The sequence below is a fragment of the Lytechinus pictus genome, unplaced genomic scaffold, assembly GCF_037042905.1.
Source record: "Lytechinus pictus isolate F3 Inbred unplaced genomic scaffold, Lp3.0 scaffold_62, whole genome shotgun sequence".
In the NCBI taxonomy this organism is placed as follows: domain Eukaryota; kingdom Metazoa; phylum Echinodermata; class Echinoidea; order Temnopleuroida; family Toxopneustidae; genus Lytechinus; species Lytechinus pictus.
The window spans coordinates 52538-72890 of NW_026974182.1; the positions used below are offsets into that span (position 1 = coordinate 52538).

Genomic DNA, 20353 nt, shown 5'->3' on the forward strand with positions numbered 1-20353 from the left:
TCGTGTCCAACTTGACGGAGAATCACTTGCCGATTTCAGCAGTGTTCTTATCCGTTTGCATGATAGAATGGAAGCAGCAGCTTCGATACATGAAAAGGAGGCTCCGCAAAGATTGAGAGACATGACCCTCAAGGAAAAATTCGTGAGAGGGGTGCGGGACAAACAGATCCAGAGGAAGCTGAGGAGGATCCTAATTTCTAGCGGATCTGGGACATTCCTGACGATGAGAGAAGAAGTCCTGAATTTATTTCAAGACACAGATACGGTCCCGAGACCAAGGGTGAGAGAATGTGAAGTAGAGACTGCTAGGGTCGAAGCATCTTCTGAGACAGCTGAGCTAAAAAACAATGAGGGAGGAAATATCTCTTCTCAAAGAAGGACTTAGTGAAGTTGTCAAGGAAATTCAGACCCTACAGCTCCCCCCTCATCTTCGACAAAAGCCAAAGAAGAAAGGAGAGTTACATTGCTTTAACTGCAAACAGAAGGGCCATGTACAGAAAAATTGTGTTAAACCACCAAGATGTTATGCCTGTGACAAGCCAGGTCACTTTAAGAAAGATTGTCCAGAGGTTATGGAAACGGTGAGGAGTAATCCTGGAAATCAACTGAGTGAAGGATCCGCTGAAGTCCTCACAGTATCCAACTCCTCAAATTATCTTTCATCGCTAGTATCAGAGAGCCCAAAAGCCATAGTAAAAAAAACTGGAGTAGAGACTGGATGTATTCTAGACACAGGTGCCGAAGCGAGTCTGGTTCCACTGAGTTACTACGAGAGGTGTTTAGAGGGGATCACTGGGGATCTTGAAGGTACTGATAGCGGTTTAAGAGTGAGTGGCATCTCAGGAGCCGTCCCAATCGTAGGTTACTTCAGGGCACCAGTTACAGCCAATGGGAAGACTGACGAAGTAGGATTTCTCGTGATTAAGGATGTAGTCCCTAGTAAGAGAAAGGAATACCCAGTTTTATTAGGCTCCAATGCTCTTTATAGCTTTGTGGGAGATGATGAGTCCCAAAGCGGAAAAAATGACTGGCAGATGGTTGCGGAGGTCTTAAAGGCATTTTTTAAAGCCTGTGTTGAACCCGGAGATTTCAACTGTGCTGAAGACAGGATATAACGATGAGGTGATACCACCGCTCACTGTCAGGAGATTAGAGTGTCACGTGGACAATGCAGCCCAGTGGGATGGTCGAGATGTTCTTGTCCAGGTTGTACACGATGAGTCAGAAGACAGACCAAGACTGAATTCGATTGACCTTTTTGATGGTTGCACTCAGGTGAAGGGAGAAAGACTTCATGTGACAGTAGCCAACCAGAGTGAGCAGCAACTTGTCATTGAGCCCAATACAATACTGGCATCTGCTACAAGGATTGAAAGAAAGAGTGAAATAGTACTACAAAAACAAAACAATACAGTGGAAGTCATGGTCACTGATATAGAAGTTGAGTCTGGCGCGGTTAATAATGAGGCTCCAGTGAGTGATGCGATTGACGGACCAGAAACCGATAGCGGAATCCACACTTGCCTGGACGGTCGCAATCTCAAACTACCTATGGGGGTTAATTTAGATGGACTGGAAGCCGAGAAAGCCGATGTTATTGCTTCGCTTTTGGTCAAGAATGCGGCTGCATTTTCTGAATCAGAGATGGATTTGGGTTGCTGTACAGTCATTCCGCATCAAATCCAGACTTCAGAAGGTCCACCTATCCGGTTTCCATACCGTCGTGTTCCTCCTAATCAGGCTGCGGAGATGAATAAGTTACTGCAAGAAATGTTAGATAAAGGAATGATCCAGCGCTCCAGGAGTCCGTATGCAACACCGGTAGTTCCAGTGCGAAAGAAAGATGGCTAGTTAAGGCTTTGTATAGATTACAGACAGTTTAATGCTCGTACCTAACATGTCTCAATTCGTATCAGTTAACAAAGCTACTTCCTCTACTCTTCCTATCACATGCGGAGTACCTCAGGGTAGCTTACTTGGCCCGTTTATTTTTATTACTTACATCAATGACATTAAAAAAGTTCAAATTTACTAACATTCATACTGTTTGCAGACGACTCGAATATTTTCTTTTCTCATGATAACGCAAATCAACTTGTAAGAATTGCAAACTCTGAACTCATACATGTAACTGACTGGATTAAGGCAAATAAACTATCACTTAACCTGCAAAAGACGAATTATATGCTTTTTAGTAACAAAACACATACATTACCTGACAATCTCATTTTTGATAACACCGTTCTTGAAAATGTATCACAAACCAGATTCTTGGGTGTTACTATTGACAATAAGCTATCATGGAAACCACACATTGATAATATATGCAAAACAATTTCAAGAAACATCGGAATTATTAACAAACTCAAATATTTTCTTCCATCTCACACTTTACTTACATTATATCATACACTAATATTACCATACATTAATTATGGCATTTTGGCATGGGGTTGTGCAATCCAAACACAATTACAAAGGATACTGTTGTTGCAGAAGAAGGCCCTTAGAATAAGTTTTCAAATTTATTTCAGATCACACACAGATGTCCTTTTTTCCAAAATAATATTCTTAAAGTGAATGATTTATATCTTTTCCAACTCGCCCAATTTATGTATAAACTAGATAAAAATGATCTCCCCACAATTTTTTTCAAATATGTTTTGTAAAAACTCCTCCATACATGATTACCCAACGAGACAACGTAATTGTTATCATCTACCCCCAACCCGTACTCTTTTAGCAAAAAACTCTTTTGTCTTTTTTTGGACCAGTGTATTGGAATTCACTGCCCAATGACTTTAAAGAATCACCAAGCATTATTTTTTTCAAGCGCAAACTGAAAAAGATGCTAATTTGTCAATACTCCACACCAACAAGTCAAGCTAATATATAAATGTAACTAAACGTATTTACAACTAGCATTTAATTATCAACAATTTGTCTAATATTATATATTCTAAATAATGTCACTACAGTGTCCTATGACCTGTGCACCTGTCATGTTCCTCTTTTTATTTTCAGTTTTATTTGCACCACCCTTTTCTCCTCTCTCTTTCCTTTGCCTCCCTTTTCCACTCTTATAATTTCTAAATTTATCATTATCGTTATCATTCCAATTATTCAAATTACTTTCCACTTTTTGTTGTCGCTTATACGCTCTATTTTGGTATTTTGTAGATTATGTATTTTAATTTCGTTTTCCACCCGTCTCTTGTATATAGGTTATGTTAATTAGTATTAAAACTATGTTTAGGGACTTGCCATTTTTTACAAGCTCTGCTTTTCTTGGCAAGTTCAGATAATTTTATCTTCAATATTTGTTATGAAATGTTATAGAACTGTATGTATTATTTTGAGTATGTATTATTTTGAACATGTGTTTACACTGTACTTGGATTATATCTTTTGTTTGAACGGAAATAAATAAATAAATAAAATAAAATAAAGAACGAATAAATCATCCCGAAATACTAATAAATGAGTGAGAAAAGCGATATAGATTAAGAGATGGAAAAATATAACGTGACTTTATGGCGGGGAAGGGACAGAAAAGGGGTAAAAATAAGGAAATGAGGTAGAGTGGAATGAACTAAAATGCTACGGAGAAATTTATCTGGAAAAAAAAATAGAAAAAAGAAGAACAATAAGAACAAGACCGGCTTGCTGAGAATGAAAAATAAGCAATTGGAAGAAAGAATGGGAGGGCATATGTGTATGAAATCTATTATTGCTTTCTATTTTTTTTTTTCAATCTATCTAATAGCTAGAAATGCCCTTTTAATTACTTAACTATGACTTCAATTTCACAAGGTCAAAAAATTTCTCGCTCACTTCAATTGCTCGTGACTTTTTTTTTTTTTTCTTCAAATTTCCCATTTTGCACCCCAACCAAAATCTCTGGTTATTTGCGTCACTGTGTTTTGTAAAACTTAATACCCGAAATTTCAATGAAAATGGAGGCCATCTTCACGAACTCTAAGCAAAAAAAAAATGGCTGAATCTCGAGAGCTTCCGGGGGCTCCGCCCCAGGACCCCCATCACCATGGCACTTTCATACCAATTGAAGGGTTCGGATGCATGGCCCCAAAAGATCCACAACCAAAAACAAAAGATAGAAAGAGAAAAGGACCGGAAAAGTGTAAAATGTGATTGTTTTTCTGAATATCATATCAAAATCTATCACTATGTAGACTGTAATAAAAAGGTGAAGAAAAAAAATCTCCCTCGGGAGTTTTACTTATATACTTTTACCACATACGCCATGCTGTGCCCCCTTTATTCTTTTTTTTTACTCATCGCACTACTCTCGCATAGAGCTTCGCACCAACGCTCGCGTGCATATTATCATGAAACATCATGATTACCGTGTTTACATGTGATCGGCTTTTGGTTCAGAACCAAAAGCCGATGCAGTATCGGCTTTTGGTCCCGGGGGGGGGGGGGGCACTAATATTGACGAGTGGATACCATGCGCGACCAAAAAAAAAACACGTAAAAAGGAAGTCTTTTTCAAGATAGGGCACGTTACGTACGTAACGTGAAAAGGGTATAAAAAACACAAAAATAATGAAAAAAGTTATATATTTCACTAGGAAAGTTTCGTGTTTAGGGTCAAATTTGCGAGGATGATAAAACAAAAGTAAAATGTTTTATAAAGAATTCCATTTTGCCCCAAAACTACGTGTTTAGAGTCAGATTTGCGCGAGGTGTTGAAGGTGGGGTCGTACTAAACCAAATGATGTGTAAAGTAAAGCCTTAAAGGTAAAACCGACGACCGAAGGACCCGTGATATAACAATGAAATATTCCTGTTCGTGTTTAAAGGTTCATTTCAGGGAATATTTGCCAAGTGTATCTATTGTTTCCAATACTTGTTAAGGGTAGGGTTTCCCATTCCAATACTTGTTAAGGGGTGCATTTTCAGAATATGGAAAATACGTGTTTAGGGTGCTTTTCGAGACCCCATGGTCGCGCATGGTATCAACTCGTCAATGGAAGTGGCCCCCCGGGCTTTTGGTTTATCTTGCACCGCGTTTATACGCTGTTACAGCTCGCGGTGCAGAATTGGCTCGCGTGGCAAAAACCTGAAATGATACGCGCACCAACAATATACATGTCTTATACCGTGTTTACACTTAATCGGCATTTGAATCGGCTCGCGGTTCAGAACCGACAATTTGCACCACCAAAGTAGAAGGTTCTGAACCGCGAGCCGATGCAGAATCGGTAATAATTACCGTGTTTAAACTTAATCGGCATTTGGTTCAGAACCAAAAGCCGATGCAGAATCGGCTTTTGGTTTGCGTTTACACGTTGTAACAGCTCGCGCTTCAAAACCGCGAGCCGATGCAAAAACCAGAAATGATACGCACACCAACAATATACGTCATAATAAAGACAACGCTGGATCAGTGCGCTTACAATTACGTCACAATGGTAAAGTAAATGAAATGCACACAACTTGCCGATGCAGAATCGGCTTTCTGTTTACACGTAGTAAAAAGGCCGATTCTGCATCGGCTCGCGGTTCAGAACCTACTACTTTGGTGGTGCAAATTGTCGGTTCAGAACCGCGAGCCGATTCAAAAGCCGATTAAGTGTAAACATGGTAAATAAAGACGACGCTGGATCCGTGCGATTTGAAGTACGTCATATACCGTGTTTACACTTATACCGTGTTTATACTTAATCGGCTTTTGAATCGGCTCGCGGTTCTGAACCGCTAGCCGATGCAGCATCGGCTTTTTCATAGCGTGTAAACGCGATTAACTTGCATCGGCTCGCGGTTCAGAACCGGAAATTTACACCACCGAAGTATTAGGTTCTGAACCGCGAGCCGATGCAGAATCGGTTTTTGACTACGTGTAAACAGAAAGCCGATTCTGCATCAGCAGTTGGTGCGCATTTCATTTACTTTACCACTGTGACGTGATTGTAAGCGCACTGATCCAGCGTTGTCTTTATTATGACGTATATCGTTGGTGTGCGTATCATTTCAGGTTTTTGCATCGGCTCGTGGTTCTGAACCGCGAGCTGTAACAGCGTGTAAACGCAGTGCGAGATAAACCAAAAGCCGATTCTGCATTGGCTTTTGGTTTTTCTGAACCAAAAGCCGATCAAGTAAGAACACGGTAAGAATCGGCTTTTGCATCGGCTTTTTCATAGTGTGTAAACGCGATTAACTTGCATCGGCTCCCGGTTCAGAACCAGCAATTTGCACTACCAAAGTAGTAGGTTCTGAACCGCGAGCCGATGCAGAATCGGCTTTTTTACTACGTATAAACAGAAAGCCGATTCTGCATCAGCAGTTGGTGCGCATTTCATTTACTTTACCACTGTGACGTAATTGTAAGCGCACTGATCCAGCGTTGTCTTTATTATGACGTATATCGTTGGTGTGCCACCGAAGTATTAGGTTCTGAACCGCGAGCCGATGCAGAATCGGTTTTTGACTACGTGTAAACAGAAAGCCGATTCTGCATCAGCAATTGATGCGCATTTCATTTACTTTACCATTGTGACGTAATTGTTAGCGCACGGATCCAACGTCTTCTTTATTATGACGTATATTGCAAGTTAATCGCGTTTACACGCAACAAAAAGCCGATGCAGAACCGGCTTTTTTGTTGAGTGTAACACGGTAAATGTGACCTGGACATTTTTGCCTCTTCCCTACCCCCGGCCATCAACCCCCATTACGCCCCTGCTTTGAAATGTATGTGTCTTTGGCAGGCGGGATGCAGGGGAGCAGGCTCAGCATTGAATTCATAATCAGGAGGAGGGGATGGAAATGTATTTTTACTTTATAGCGAGTGAAATCATCAAGCACCTCTTCATGGCAAAAGCCCTTTCATGGTCGCTATGGTCCCTTGCTTTTTTTATCTAAAAAGATCTGAACAAACCTTGGCCCTGACGCGTTATATGGCTTTATACATATATCTACTGCATCATTTTTTACTTTTTAGCGAGTGAAATCATCAAGCACCTCTTCATGGCAAAAGCCCTTTCATGGTTGCTATGGTCCCTAGCTTTTTTTATCTACAAAGATCTGAACAAACCTTGGCCCTGACGCGTTATATGGCTTTATACATATATCTACTGCATCATGAGATGGAAAATTGATACAATGAGAATTGTATGCCTCATTTAAACTTATTGGCCTGATCTGTCATCAAAGGAAAGGCCCCCAACGATTCAGATTAACCCCATCAGACTATTACCTCAACCACTGATTTTGAGTTGTAAAAAACAAAAAAATATTGTAACAAATAAATTGATTATGAAGAAAGTGGTTAAACAATTATCTTAATTGTTCATATATTTATTAATTGATAGACCCCTTATTTCAATCTTATAAATCGTTGTATCACTTGGAAATATGGACAGCAGCCCCATGTTTGCATATAGAAAAGTCATTACAAAATGACACTGGGCAATAAAGTATCCTGTTTATTTATATCATAAAAAGACCGAACAGCACGATTATATCATAATCATAGACAAAATACCTGAACGTATTGTCGATTATTATTATGTATTAATCTTTCTTTTAAATGAATTCCTACTTAGTATTACTATGTGTTATCTATTGCCAGGGGATTCTACATGGACAGTGTATTGTTTCAGTAATGGAGTACTGTACAGTGCGTCCTAGAAAAAAAGAAACCGAGATTAAGCGATGATTTATCATAACTTCATCACAAATACAATAGACAAATGACCTTCCAATGTAAAGCTTAGAATCTCATCTTTCCTCTGATATTACTAAGATCATTTCCCATCCACGCATGAGTGAGCAAAAACAATTTAAAAAAAGGATATCAAAAACTAATTTGGCGGGAGTATGTGAATTTCAAGAAGAAAATCACATGCCTAAAAAGTTCAATATCTGCTCTTTATTTGATACCTTAATCACAAAAAATCGTCAAGAAGTAAAAACGTTATCTTCCCTCGAAACAATGCTTGTATTTCCATAATTTTATTAAATAAAAGTGTTTTCACCGGTTTCCCACAGAAGCTATCGCATGGTTAATAGTCCAGGATAGGCCCCATAGAAACTTGACCAAACCTTGTTTTTTTATATATACAATATTTTTTGATGATTTCTTGTCAATTCGAGGGTGCTGATAACGAATCTGGATGATGCCACTCGTGTAACCTTGAGCATTTTCCGCAAATTGGAATAAATCCAATATGGCCGCCAAAATATGCAAATTACCCATGAAAATCATAAAATTGTCCGCACATATGGGCTATGAAATACATGAAATCGTGTGGCAGGAGTGAAATACTCTCTGAAAAAAATAATTTTTGACAAAATATTTATTTTCCTGATATTCAAAAGGCCGCCATAGGCCATTGTGTACTGTTCTATTATGTACAATATGAATAGGGAAAACTAATTTTCACAAAAATTAGCACTAAAGTGCTAAAAATCGCGATGTATGAACGAAGTAATATATGCAAATCATCATTACTAACGAGATATATGTGACTCGTCATACCGAAATGAGAGACAACTCGGAATTTTTCAAATCCAAGTTTTGTAGTGATTATTGTTCTCCGTTTCTTTACCTTTAATTTGATATATCACTCGACCCTTAAGAGTAAATAATAGTGGAGATATTAGACTTAGAATGCAAGAAGAATTGGGCTTTTGAAAATAAAAATCAAGAGAAAAACGCCTTCGAAGTTTGACTTCCGTTTTGAATCCGCTCCATGAAAAAATCTATTTTGCCACCGCCGAGCTAACCGAAATGTCCTAGCAACCGCTTGCCAAAGAAGGCGAAACGATTGACCAATGAGGAGGCTGCATTTGGAACAATAGCGAACTTGCAGGTCACGCGCGACTGCAAGACGAAACAAAGTTAATGTCCTGGTTCGATATGTCAATCCACTGATCTTCTATACAGATCAGTGTAATAGCTCCATAGTTATACTGGGGTTTTATAATTATATTCGTGAAAGAAATAATTGTCATGATCTCCCTTTTTAATGAAATAAAAGGCAGGAGAAAAGGTCAGACCTAAAACCAGTGAGGAGGGAGTATACCAATGATTTTCATTGTATCATCGTCTTGTTTATTAAATAATAATAACAATTTCATATACTGCAAATTGCCTCTATGCGGTTGTTTGAATGTCGATCGCGTTTACTCTCACATGTAATCTATCAAGCGAGTCATTATGACCTAAACTTTAACCGCATGTTCTAATAAAAAGAACTATCCGTTGTAAAATGGTAAGATAAGCCTTCAAAATATTTCAATTTGAACCTTATCTTTATACGAAAGGCTTGTGTGATCATGTTTTATGAATGCTTATGTTAGATTGAGGCAGTGAGAACAAACAACGTGAATAATTTGCTCAATATCGTCTATTATCGATCTTTTTTTTTTTTTGGGGGGGGTATAATTATTTACAGCATTGGAATGATTTAAAATTAGTATGAAAAAAAACAAAGATATATTAATGAAAAAAAAGTTATAGTGATTTTAAAACTGATTCCGGAAAAAAAAACCTGGCATAAACGTCTTAACTCTACAACAAAAAGAGCGAGGAGGTACCCTGAGTAAAATCCCGCCACAATTATTTCCAACAAAGGATAGATTAGGGGAGTTAAGATTTTTTTTAAACTAACAAGTGCACACCTAGTTACCAAGAATGCATACAACATTCCACTTATTTGAATGCAGGATAAACCCCGGGCTTCCTATGTATAGTCAGGCACCTTGGACCACTCGGCCACGACACCTCCACGAATGCTGATTTTCGGATCGATATCAAGCATAAACAATATTTTGGTTGTGCCGTGGCCGAGTGGTCTAAGGTGCCTTGCTATACATAAAAAGTCCGGGGTTCGATCCCCGGCCGCGGCACCTATGCCTGTGAGCAAGGCATTTAATGTGCAATGCTATTTTATCCTGCTTTCAAATAAATGGAAATTCTATAGGCATTATTGGTAGCTTGGTGTGCACTTGTTAAAAAAAAATATATATATATTCTAACGCAGTAGTACAGATAAAGAATCAGAAGATTGTTGCAAATGCCTTGTGCAACAATTATGTCTTTGTAAGATTGAATGATTAAAGAAAGAACAATAAAAGCTGTTCGATATTTTTCCGCATGTGTTCACTCTCAAACATATAAAGAGGATTTAAAAAATAAGACGAAGAATGGAGGAAAAATACGGTGGGCGTGGGCAGGAAAGAGGAAGAAGGAAGAACGGCTGTGAAAAAAAAATAGAAGATCGAATGGGGAGAAGAACGAATAATACAGAACAACAAAAGAAATAAGAGGAAAAAGGATGAGGAATAAGACGGTGGGGTGAGCAAGAGAGAGGAATGAGAAGGAAAAAAGGGGGAAGAAATGAGGTTAAAAAATATTGAGAGCAGATCGACGGGGGAGAAGAAAAAGAAATGGAGGGGGGAGAGGAATAAGATGGTGGGAATGGGCAGGGGAGAGGAAGAAGGAAAACATAATTATATAAAGAGGAACGAAAGAAAAAAAGAGGAATAAGGCGGTGGGTGAGGGAAGGAGAAAACAAAGAAGGAAAAAAGACAGGAAACCGGCAAAAAACGAAAACAAGAAGAAAAGAAGAAAAATTAAAAAAAAAAGTGGAGGGTGAAAAAAAGGCAAGAGAGAAGAAGAAAAGGAGGGGGAAAAAATCGGCAGAGAAAAAAAAAAGATCGAAAGGGAAGAAAGAAAAACAGATTAAGAGGGACGAAAGAATTAAAGAAGAGAAAGGGGATGAGATAGAATAGGGGAGGGGGGTTAGAGAGAGGAGACCGAATGACCTGAATAAGAAGAGCGAACGAAAAGGGGGAGAGAGGAAGAAAGGAAGAAATAAAAAACACAAGAAAGACGAAAGAAGTAGGTAAGAGAATAAGAGAGAGGGAAAGAGAGAATAGATCTGGACACAGTCGAATGGAACAACATGACAATGACTTTTATGAAATGTTTATTTCAATATGTGTATTTTAAATGACTGATATTTTCAATCAATGTCTTTATCCAAAAAAATGCACTAAACCTTCTGCATGGTCGTTTCGGCCATTTTTCATTGGTCGACGTTAGCTGTCTCAGACTTTCTGTTTGTACAGTTATTTCTTTCGCTTTCTCTATCGTTCATTCAAACATGATAAAAATTGAGGGCAACAATGTCTTGATTATAAATAATTGGAAATAATGAAGCCCACCAAGCTTTCTACATAAATTTTGTTTCTTTTGTTAAAGATACTGCAGATCAATTAACTCACATTCACAAACAAACAATACTTTTAAGGATTGTAAACCCTTTCTTTTGAAAATGTTCTCTCTTGAAAACATCCCGATCACTTGCAAATGATGGAGAGAATCTTCAACATGTCCATATTATGTTTAATGAAATTAATCCTCGCAAACAAACCGTGTTCTGAATACTTCGCGTCTCTGCATGACTTTTATTTCGCGATTATAGCCAGGCTAATACTCTAAATCCGGTATCAAGCTATCGCTAATACCCCCGCCTGGTACTATTATCACCAAAAAATAACCCTTTAGAAGTTGTATCCCGTTTGTTAACTATTGTCAAGAAGCCCCCCTTTTGAATTTCAGAATACGTATTGAAATCGATGCTTTTGATCTTTCTTTTGAAGCTGAATCATTGAACCGATCGATCGATCGAGCGAGCGGCCGCCACCAGCTGTACACGAGTTTAAATGAATAGCAAATCAACAATGGCATACGTTGCTAGGGGCGGAGCTTAGTATGAAGCGAAATTCGATCAAGTCGAACGTGCCAAGTATCAGAAATTTTCGAATTGACCGAAAAAAACACTCGCAGAAAAACTGCTTTTTTATCATATTCCCGTCATCAATTTCACTCATCTTTTTCACAGAGTAATTATGAAACATGGAAGAATCAGAAAATGAAAAAAAAAAAATCTTCACAATTTTGACTTTTTTATTTGTGTGTCGAATTCCAAGGAATTTTGATTTGCGACTTGTCTCTCATTTCGGTATGATCGATCACATATCATTTATTATGTCATATATGGGGATATTGCTGTATTTTGATATCTAAAATAGCCGCAACCGCAAATCTCGTTAGTAATGATGATTTGCATATATTACTTCGTTTATACATCGCGATTTTTTTGCACTTTAGTGCAAATTTTTGTGAAAATTAGTTTTCCCTATTCATATTGTACATAATAAAGTATACAAGGGCATTTGGCGGCCATTTTCAATATCAGGAAAATAAATATTTTGTCAAAAGTTATTTTTCAGAGGGTATTTCACTCCTGCCACACAATTTCATGCATTTCATAGCCAATGTGTGGACAATTTTAGGATTATCATGAGTAATTTGCATATTTTGGTGGCCATATTGGATTTTGCCAATTTGCGGAAAATGCTCAATGCATCATTCAGATTCGGAATCAGCACCCTCAAATTGACAAGAAACCATCAAAAAATATTGTATATATAAAAAACAAGGTTATGCCTCTTCTATCCTGGACTATAACAAAAGACTTAAAATGCATAGCTGATCGTCAACAAAACGGAGTGTCAAGTGAGTTTGAACGCCAACCTGTAGAACCTCTTAATTTTGTGAAATTGTGGAAATTCAAGCCTTATTTCAAATAACCATAACTTTGTTATTTCTTAGCCATTTTCTGTAATTGAGGTATCAAATTAAAGAGCAGATATTTAACTTTTTAAAAAGGTGGTTTTCTTTTTGAAACCCAGATACAGCCCGCCAAATGACTTTTTGGTATCCACTCTTCAAATTGTTTTTGATCACTCATGATAAATGATCTAAGTAATTTCAGATGAAAGAGCAGATTCTACGCTTTACAATGGTAGGTCATTTGTCTATTGTATTTGTGATTAAGTTATGGTAAATCTCGGTTTCGTTTTTTTTGTGGGACGCACTGTATACTGTATGGTTAATTTACATTTATTATTCTAATATTAATAAAATCTTGTGCTTATATTGTGATCATATATATTCTCCTTATTAATAATACCATATATAGCCAGGAGTAAAGCTCCAGAATAATTGATTGACTGCCTTGCATACATTCTTTTTCATTTAAAAATTTAAAAAAAATTACAATATAAGGCAAAACAAAATAATGCAATGCGCAGAAATAAACAAAAAGAACCAACTGGAAAGCAAAATTTGATTATGTAGGTTCACTGCAATAAATAGTTGATCAAAATATATATTTCTTCAGTAAAATTCAAATTTTCATTAACAAGGTTTATATTGAATGGTGCTGGTTATTCAACCACAGTTCTAACCCAACCCGTTTAAGTGTGTGTAATCATAGGCCTTTATTGACTCGAATAATACACACATTTCTATGATTGGAATTAAATCACAAATGTAACTAAGACAAACCTTGGATGAACAATATAGTTCTTCTACTGATGATGAAGATTCCCATGACATTAGTCCTGTTGGCTCACTAACCTAAAAATGAAATTGATTGACTGCCTTTATTATTTTTCATTTCAAATTCAACCAAAATTACAATGTAAATAATTGGAGTAGTAGAAAAAAATCATAAGACATTGTTGATAATAAAGCTAAAATGTCCTCTAAATAAATACATGCTTTTTATATTGGACTATCTGGAGCCAGGATATTCCAAATTGGCGAAGTATTGAATCTGAAAAAGAGTATTGTAAACTGTGTTATTTGAAAAAAAAAAGTATTGGTCATTCCTGATATGAAAAAAATCATTCTAGTCAAGACTGCACAGTGGTAAATTTGTGGAACAATTAAAATTTACATTAGATAATCTATACAAGAGAGCAACATATACTTTAATCTATATAGGAAAAGACAAGAAAAGAAGATGTTTATGCTGAAATTGTGTAACCATAGAATATACCTACAATAGACGACGTCTCTGCTGTTCGTCGATTCATTCATTTATTCAATTAAATTCAACTTAACTTCGCGTTATTGTATATCAAGTATATGTTAATGAAAATACAACGCTCATTCCAATAATGAAGTTCAAAATACAAAAGTACGCCAATATTGAAGGGCAATCGTTTCTGTGTGAAAGAATTGATAATTTGTCTGGTCAGCATCCATGTTTGCATACAGAAAAGTCATTACAAAATGACACTGGACAATGATGTATCCTGTTTATTTCAAATAGCATCATCCGAAAAACACGATTATGTTATAATCCTAAACAATTAACCAGAACGTACTGTCGATTATAATTATGTGTCAATCTTTCTTTTAAATGAATTCCTACTTATTATTTTCATGTGTTATCTATTGCCAGGGGATTCTATATGGACGGTGTAGTGTATCCGAGAGGGATTACTGTATACTGTTTAGTGATGGAATTTCATTTTATTTCTGGTACAACATGTATAGTTAATTTACATTTATTATTATAATATTAATCAAATCTTGTGCTTATATTGTAATCATATATTCTCCCTGTTGAAAGCTCCTGAATGATTGATTGACTGCCTTGCATAATTTTTTTTTTCACAATTCAACCAACTGAATGTACAATGTAAGGCAAAACAAAATAATGAAATGCGCAGAAATAAACAAAAGGAACCAACTGGAAAGCAAAATTTGATGATGTAGGTTCACTGCAATAAATAGTTGATTAAAATATACATTTCTTCAATGAAATTCAAAGCTTCATTAAAAAGGTTTATATTGAATGGTTCTGGTGATCCAACCACATGCAAGTTGTAACCCAACCCGTTTAAGTCTATGTAATCTTAGGCCTCTATTGACTTTAAATAATTCACACATCATATAAATCTTTATATGTTTGCAATTAAATTACAAATTTAACTAAGACAAACCTTGGATAAACAAGAGAGTTCTTTTGGTGGAAGGTTCCATGACATTAGTCGTCTCCGCTCCATAACCTGAAAATCAAATTGATTGAATGCCTTTATTCTTTTTCATTTCAAATTTAACCAAACTTAAAATATAAATAATTGGATTGGTAGAAATAATCAAAGGACATTCTTGATTATACACTGTTAGAAAATTTATCCTCAAAATAAAAGAAGTTCCTGCAATACTTTTTAGGGCCTTTGGCAGCCATTTTGAATATCAAAATAAAACATTCATCACATACATGGCATATTGATAATATATTTCGTTAACAATTATGTTTTAGTCAGTATTCCACTCGTTTAATCTGAATAATATGCATTTTAGTGATCACTCTTGTGAATTTTTTGGCCCCCATTGCCATTGTACGCAATACTGTTTGGGCCAGTGGCGGCTATTTTAGATATCAAAATACAGAAATGTTCCCATATATGACATAATAAATGATATATCTCGTTAGTAATGATGATTTGCATATATTACTTCGTTTATACATCGCGATTTTTTGCACTTTAAAGCAAATTTTTGTGAAAATTAGTTTTCCCTATTCATATTGTACATAATAGAGTATACAAAGGCATTTGGCGGCCATTTTCAATATCAGGAAAATAAATATTTTGTCAAAAGTTATTTTTTCAGAGGGTATTTCACTCCTGCCACACGATTTCATGCATTTCATAGCCAATGTGTGGACAATTTTAGGATTATCATGAGTAATTTGCATATTTTGGCGGCCATATTGGATTTTGCCAATTTGCGGAAAATGCTCAAGGTTACACGAGTGGCATCATTCAGATTCGGAATCAGCACCCTCGAATTGACAAGAAACCATCAAAAAATATTGTATATATAAAAAAAAAGGTTATGCCTCTTCTATCCTGGACTATAACAAAAGACTTAAAGTGCATAGCTGATCGTCAACAAAACGGAGTGTCAAGTGAGTTTGAACGCCAACCTGTAGAACCTCTTAATTTCATGAAATTGTGGAAATTCAAGCCTTATTTCAAATAACCATAACTTTGTTATTTCTTAGCCATTTTCTGTAATTGAGGTATCAAATTAAAGAGCAGATATTTAACTTTTTAAAAAGGTGGTTTTCTTTTTGAAACCCAGATACAGCCCGCCAAATGACTTTTTGGTATCCACTCTTCAAATTGTTTTTGATCACTCATGAGAAATGATCTAAGTAATTTCAGATGAAAGAGCAGATTCTACGCTTTACAATGGTAGGTCATTTGTCTATTGTATTTGTGATTAAGTTATGGTAAATCTCGGTTTCGTTTTTTTTGTGGGACGCACTGTATACTGTATGGTTAATTTACATTTATTATTCTAATATTAATAAAATCTTGTGCTTATATTGTGATCATATATATTCTCCTTATTAATAATACCATATATAGCCAGGAGTAAAGCTCCAGAATAATTGATTGACCGCCTTGCATACATTCTTTTTCATTTCAAAATTTAAAAAAAATTACAATATAAGGCAAAACAAAATAATGCAATGCGCAGAAATAAACAAAAGGAACCAACTGGAAAGCAAAATTTGATTATGTAGGTTCACTGCAATAAATAGTTAATCAAAATATATATTTCTTCAGTAAAATTCAAATTTTCATTAACAAGGTTTATATTGAATGGTGCTGGTTATTCAACCACAGTTCTAACCCAACCCGTTTAAGTGTGTGTAATCATAGGCCTTTATTGACTCGAATAATACACACATTTCTATGATTGGAATTAAATCACAAATGTAACTAAGACAAACCTTGGATGAACCATATAGTTCTTTTTCTGATGATGAAGAGTCCCGTGACATTAGTCCTGTTGGCTCACTAACCTAAAAATGAAATTGATTGACTGCCTTTATTATTTTTCATTTCAAATTCAACCAAAATTACAATGTAAATAATTGGAGTAGTAGAAAAAATTATAAAACATTGTTGATAATAGAGCTAAAATGTCCTCTAAATAAATACATGCTTTTTATATTGGACTATCTGGAGCCAGGATATTCCAATTTGGCGAAGTATTGGATCTGAAAAAGAGTATTGTAAACTGTGTTATTTGAAAAAAAAAGTATTGGTCATTCCTGATATGAAAAAAATCATTCTAGTCAAGACTGCACAGTGGTAAAGTTGTGGAACAATTAAAATTTACATTAGATAATCTATACAAGAGAGCAACATATACTTTAATCTATATAGGAAAAGACAAGAAAAGAAGATGTTTATGCTGAAATTGTGTAACCATAGAATATACCTACAATAGATGACGTCTCTGCTGTTCGTCGATTCATTCATTTATTTAATTAAATTCAACTTAACTTCGCGTTATTGTATATCAAGTATATGTTAATGAAAATACAACGCTCATTCCAATAATGAAGTTCAAAATACAAAAGTACGCCAATATTGAAGGGCAATCGTTTCTGTGTGAAAGAATTGATAATTTGTCTGGTCAGCATCCATGTTTGCATACAGAAAAGTCGTTCCAAAATGACACTGGACAATGATGTATCCTGTTTATTTCAAATAGCATCATCCGAAAAACACGATTATGTTATAATCCTAAACAATTAACCAGAACGTACTGTCGATTATAATCATGTGTCAATCTTTCTTTTAAAGGAATTCCTACTTATTATTTCCATGTGTTTTCTATTGCCAGGGGATTCTATATGGACGGTGTAGTGTATCCGAGAGGGATTACTGTATACTGTTTAGTGATGGAATTTAATTCTATTTCTGGTACAACATGTATAGTTAATTTACATTTATTATTCTAATATTACTAATATTAATCAAATCTTGTTCTTATATTGTAATCATATATTCTCCCTGTTGAAAGCTCCTGAATGATTGATTGACTGCCTTGCATACATTTTTTTTTTCACAATTCAACCAACTGAATTTACAATGTAAGGCAAAACAAAATAATGAAATGCGCAGAAATAAACAAAAGGAACCAACTGGAAAGCAAAATTTGATGATGTAGGTTCACTGCAATAAATAGTTGATTAAAATATACATTTCTTCAATGAAATTCAAAGCTTCATTAAAAAGGTTTATATTGAATGGTTCTGGTGATCCAACCACATGCAAGTTGTTACCCAACCCGTTTAAGTCTATGTAATCTTAGGCCTTTATTGACTTCAAAGAATTCACACATCATATAAATCTTTATATGGTTGCAATTAAATTACAAATTTAACTAAGACAAACCTGGGATAAACCAGAGAGTTCTTTTGGTGGAAGGTACCATGACATTAGTCGTCTCCGCTCCATAACCTGAAAATCAAATTGATTGACTGCCTTTATTATTTTTCATTTCAAATTTAACCAAACTTAAAATATAAATAATTGGAGTGGTAGAAATAATCAAAGGACATTCTTGATTATACACTGTTAGAAAATTTATCCTTAAAATAAAAGAAGTTCCTGCAGCAGAGTCTCGAGAACACCTGGGGGCGTTTCATGAAAGGACTTGCCGGACGTTTTATCCGACAAGTCCCATTTTATCCGACAGTTACCATAGGAACAGTGCCTTTCAGCCAATCAAAATCATGGAAAGATTTCAGATCTGACAACTTGTCGGATGAAAATATTGATGAAACGCTCCCCTGTAATCTTACCAGATTTCGTAATCTTACATTATATCATGTAAAATTACACGAAATAGGTATTTGATGTATGGAACCTTACAGATTTCCTTAGATAAAACACCCTTTCCCCTGTTTTAACAATCCTGTTCTGTTAAAGGACAAGTCCACCCCAACAAAAAAATTATTTGAATAAAAAGAGAAAAAAATCAACAAGCATAACACTGAAAATTTCATCAAAATCGGATGTAAAATAAGAAAGTTATGGCATTTTAAAGTTTTGCTTCATTTCACAAAACAGTTATATGCACATCTCAGTCGGTATGCAAATGAGGAATTGATGACATCACTCACTCACTATTTCTTTTGTATTTTCTTATATGAAATATGAAATATTTTTATTTTCTCATCATTGTCATGTGAAAGAAGTTTCATTCCTCCCTGAACAAGTGGAATTCCATTATTTTAACATTTTGTGCTTCAGGCAAGGAGGTCCTAATCGTCAAATTCGAAAAAATTAAATATTGTATAATTCAAACAATAAAAAACAAAATAAATAGTGAGTGAGTGACATCATCGACTCTCTCATTTGGATGTAACTGGCTCGTTCATATAATTTTTTTGTTAAAAATAAGCGAAACTTTGATATGTCATAACTTTCTTATTTTGCATCCGATTTTGATGAAATTTTCAGCATTGTGCTTGTCTAATTTTTCTCTATCGATTCAAATCAACATTTTTCTGAGGAGGACTTGACCTTTAAGTTGCAGAAATTTTCCTGTTTTATGAATTTGCAGAATGATTCTGTTATTGCCTTCTGCAAAATCTTATTTTTTCTGTAAAATCTGGGTTTTTTTAACAGTGTACAGATAAAATTCCTTCTAGATAAATTCATACTTTTCATATTGGATTATCTGGTGCCAGGATATTCCAAATTTACGAAGTATTGGATCTCAAAGAGAGTATTGTATACTGTGTCATTTGAAAAACAAATATTCCTGATATGAACAAAATAATTCTAATCAAGCCTGCACCGGGGTAAAGATTTTGATCCATTGCTAAGTACAATTAACTAAACAAGAAAATAGCATAATTAAACTAAAACTATATGAAACAACAAGAAAAGAAGATAATTATGCCGATATTATGTAGCCAAAGAATATACCAACTACAATACACGAAGCCTCTGCTGTTCGTCAATTTATTCACAGTTATTCAAATTAAATCAAGTTCACTTCGTGTTATTGCATTTCAAATATGTTAATGAGAATACAACACCGATATTTCAATAATAAAGTTCAAACGACAAAAGTACGCCAGAATATAATAGCAATCATTTCCGTGTGAAAGCATTGATAATTATTGTGTCTGGTCAGCATCCATGATAACATATAACACAAAATAAAACCAATAAAAGTGTGATTATTTTATACTCGTAGTAAAAAAACTAGAAGGTATTTATAATTAATTACTCTAAACTTTCTTTTAAACGAATTTATACTTACTTTAATTATGCGTTATCTTTTGCCAAATGATTCGATATTGACGATGTATTGTATCCAAAGGGAGTACTGTATACTGCTTTGTGATGACATTTCATGCTATTTCTGGTAAAACATGTATGATTTTTTTTTACATTTTTTTTTTCAATTTTCATCAGATCTTGTACTTGCATAGCTTGCACTTGCATTGTGACCATATATTTCCCTTTCAATGATACAAGGCATAGGCTAGTGTATGCAGCTGGTGATCTAACCTCATTTAAGCTGCAACCCGATTCGTTTAAGTGTATGTCATCATATACTTTTATTGATATAATATCAGAGAATACATGCATATTTATGTGGTTATAAGATCACAAGTTTAACACAAAC

At 35.2% G+C, this 20353-nt stretch overlaps 1 long non-coding RNA gene across 1 annotated transcript; it reads right to left on the bottom strand.

The window, feature by feature from the left end:
- Positions 1 to 13388: 13388 nt before the first annotated feature.
- LOC135158569 (uncharacterized) lies at positions 13389 to 18175 on the bottom strand. The gene is made up of 4 exons (XR_010297336.1): positions 18103 to 18175; positions 16647 to 16718; positions 14839 to 14904; positions 13389 to 13462 (listed from the first exon to the last, which is right to left on the bottom strand). It is a non-coding gene; the product is annotated as an uncharacterized LOC135158569 (long non-coding RNA).
- Between the last annotated feature and the right edge of the window lie 2178 nt (positions 18176 to 20353).